Genomic DNA, 3,961 nt, shown 5'->3' with positions numbered 1-3,961 from the left:
ACAACAGATGTTAGCAAGGTTGCAGAGAAAAGGGAACAATTATACACTGCTGGTGGGAATGTAAATTAATTTAGCCACTGTGGAAAGCAGCTTGGAGACGTCTCAAAGAACTAAGAACTACCATTTGACCTGGCAATCCTATTACTGGGTATATACCCAAAGGAAAATAAATCATTCTACCAAAAAGACACATGCACCCATATATTTATTGCAATACTATTTACAATAGCAAAGATATGGACTCAACCTAGATTGGATAAAGAAAATGTAGTACATATACACCATGGAACACTATGAAGCCATAAAAAACAAAATCATGGTCTTTGCAGCAACATGGATGCAGCTGGAAGCTATGATCCTAAGTGAATTAATGCACAACAGAAAACCAAATACTGCCTGTTCTCATTCATAAGTGGGAGCTAAACATTGAGTACACATGAACACAAAGAAGGGAACAATAGGCACATGTACGGCAGCTCTTTTCCTTCTTCTTCCACTAGCACTGCCTTTCACGGTCCAGGGAGCCACCACCACAGCGGCAGCGGAGTCAGGAAGTTCAAGATGGCCGCCACTGAGACCCAGTTGCTGCAGGAACAGCCAGAGATGGAAGATGCTGATAATTCTGAAAAGAGTATACCTGAAGAAAATGGAGAAGTATCAGAAGACCAATTTCAAAATAAGAACAAAATAAGTTTTAAAAAAAGTATAAACACAGAAGTAAACATAAGAAACATAAACATTCCTCAGAAGACAAGGATAAAAAACATAAACATAAGCATAAACATAAGAAACACAAAAGAAAAGAGGTTACAGATGCTTCTGATAAAGAGGGAATGTCTCCGGCAAAAAGAACTAAACTTGATTTAGCTTTGCTAGAAGACTTGGAAAAACAGAGAGCCTTGATTAAGGCTGAACTTGATAATGAGTTAATGGAAGGAAAGGTCCAGTCTGGTATGGGGTTCATTTTACAAGATTATGAGTCTGGCTCTGAAGAAGAAGGGGAGATTTATGAAATTTAAGAAATGGAAATAGATCTAGTACTAGATCTTCAAGTACAAAGGGGAAACTTGAACTTGTGGACAATAAAAATACTACAAAAAACGGTGTGAAAGCAGATCCAAAGAACGGAGTAGACATAGGTCTGATAAGAAGAAAAGTAAGGGGGGTATTGAAATCGTTAAAGAGAAAACAACTAGGAGCAAGTCAAAGGAGAGGAAAAAGTCTAAAAGGCCATCAAAAGAAGTAAGTTTCAAGATCAAGCAAGAGAATTAAAATCCCCTACCCTTAGAAGGTGATCTTAAGAGAAAATTAGTAAGACCAGATCTCCTACTGATGATAAGGTTAAAACTGAAGATAAAAGTAAATCAAAAAACAAGATAAATCCCCAATTATAAATCAAGGTAGAAGTCACGATCAAGGTAAAAAATCCAGATCCCCTGTTGTTTTAAGAGGTAAATCCAAAGACAGAAGGTCACAGTCCAAAAAGAGAAAATCAACACAGTCTGAAGCTGATAAAGAAAAGAACCCAATTAGATCTCCCTCTAAAGATACTTCATCTGGGAAAGAAAATAGGTCACCCAGTGGAAGACCTGGTTGTAGTCCTAAAAGAAGTTTGTCTTCAAAACCACGTGGTAAATCAAGAAGTAGGTCTCCACTTTTAAATGATAGAAGATCTAAGCAGAGCAAATCTCCCTCTCAAACACTGTTTCCTGGTAGAAGAGCTGAGCCGATCCTTAGAAGGAAAACGAAGAGAACCGGAGAGAAGACGACTTTCTTCTTCAAGAACACAACCTCAAGATGATATCCTCAATAGATGTGAAAGATTAAAAGATGCCAGCCCCATTAATAGGTGGTCTCCAACCCGAAGAAGTAGTAGATCTCCCATTAAAAGGAGATCTTATTCCCCACTCAGACGTAGCACAAAAATCAGGTCTCCAAGAAGAAGCAGGTCTCCTCAGAAAAGGGACAGAGGTTGGAGGAGCAGATCATGCTTGAGAAGGTGGCCTCGATCATGGGGTGGCCGTAGATGAAGGAGCAGAAGCAAAGTAAAGGAAGATAAATTTAAAGGAAGTGTTTCTGAAGGAATGAAAATTGAGCAGGAATCTTCGTCTGATGATAAGCTTGAAGATTTTGATGTGGAGGAAGAAGATGAAGAAGCCCTAATAGAACAGAGAAGAATCCAAAGGCAGGCAATTGTTCAGAAATATAAATATCTTGCTGAAGATAGCAATATGTCCATGTCATCTGAACCAAGCATCCCCCAGAGCAGTATGAAAACATGATCACCTTCTCCAGATGACATTCTGGAGTGAGTAGCTGCTGACGTTAAAGAGTATGAACGGGAAAATGTTGATACATTTCAGGCCTCAGTGAAAGCCAAGCACAATCTAATGACAGTTGAACAGAATAATAGTTCATCTCAGAAGAAGTTGTTGGCACTTGATAAGTTTTACAGAATCTGATGATGTTTGCTGACTATTTTGTTAGTGCTTGCCTTTGGGTTGCTGGCAATGGGTAAGATTCAAAGAGAATCCCAACCTCGGAGATAACTGGACTGATGCAGAAGGCTATTATCATGTGAACATAGGTGAAGTCCTAGATAAATGTTACAATGTGTATGGCTACACTGAGCAAGGTGTATTCAGTAATGTTTTATGAGCCAGAGATAATGCAAGAGCCAACCAAGAAGTGGCTGTAAAGGTCATCAGAAACAATGAGCTCATGCAAAAGACTGGTTTAAAAGAACTAGAGTTCTTGAAAGAATTTGATGCTGATCCTAATGACAAACTTCATTGTCTGCGACTCTTCAGGCGCTTCTATCACAAACAGCATCTCTGTCTCATATTTGAGCCTCTCAGTATGAACTTATGAGAGATGTTAAAGAAATATGATAAAGATATTGGTTTTCGTATTAAAGCTGTAAGATCCCATAGTCAGCAGTTTTTCCTGGCATTGAAACTCCTTAAAAGATGCGATATCCTACATGCAGACAACAAGCCAGACAATATCCTGGTTAATCATCAAAAACTATTTTAAAGCTTTGCAATTTTGGGTTGGCTTCACATGCTGCGGATAATGACATTACACCTTATCTTGTCAGTAGATTTTATCATGCTCTTGAAATCATTATAGGTAAATGTTGTGACTATGGTATAGATATGTGGTCAGTAGGTTGCACCTTAAACTCTATACTGGAAAAATTTTATTTCCTGGCAAAACCAATAACCATATGTTGAAGCTTGTGATGAATCTCAAAGGACAGATGCCAAATGAGATGATTCAAAAGGTGTATTCAAAGATCAGCATTTTGATCAAAATCTCAACTTCATGTACATAGAAGTTGATAAAGTAACAGACAGGGAGATAGTTACTGTTATGAGCACAATTAATCCAACTAAGGACCTATTGGCCAACTTGATTGGGTGCCAGACACTTCCTGAAGACCAACGTAAAAAAGTATACTAGCTAAAGGACTTGTTGGACCAGATTCTAATGTTGGGCCTAGCTAAATGAATTAGCATCAACCAGGCCCTGCAGCATGCCTTCATCCAGGAAAAAATTTAAGCAAGATGAAGAAACTCTAAGGGTTTGAGTAAATACAGAGACTGAAGAAATTTCACAGCACTTTATTAATGAATGTAAACTTATAAATATTTCTCCAGCAAATTTGAGGAAGCATGATATATTTGAATTTCTTTTAGAAATGTTAATCTGTTTCGTGTCTTATGTGAAATTTCACCATAGAACTGTTTTAAATTGCCGAGACTGCACAAAATTACAGTGCTAATGTATATGGTTGCAGTTCACATTAAAGACAAAAGCATCTGTTATAAAATGAGTAGTAATATTAGGTGGTTGATTTGTTTTTAGCAGACTTGGCTTCATTTTGGTCTTCAGATAAAATGGCCAGCATAATTGCTGTTTATATTCCCGTTTTCCTACGTGTGTGTGTGCAGGCCAC

The 3,961-nt window shown here is 37.9% G+C and overlaps 1 pseudogene; it reads left to right on the top strand.

Moving 5' to 3' along the window:
- Window positions 1-561: 561 nt before the first annotated feature.
- Window positions 562-3,671, top strand: LOC473032 (serine/threonine-protein kinase PRP4 homolog; annotated as a pseudogene).
- The last annotated feature ends 290 nt before the right edge of the window (window positions 3,672-3,961 follow it).

Source organism: Pan troglodytes, chromosome 11 (assembly GCF_028858775.2).
Source record: "Pan troglodytes isolate AG18354 chromosome 11, NHGRI_mPanTro3-v2.0_pri, whole genome shotgun sequence".
Lineage (NCBI taxonomy): Eukaryota > Metazoa > Chordata > Mammalia > Primates > Hominidae > Pan > Pan troglodytes.
This window is presented reverse-complemented; position numbering and strand designations above follow the sequence as displayed.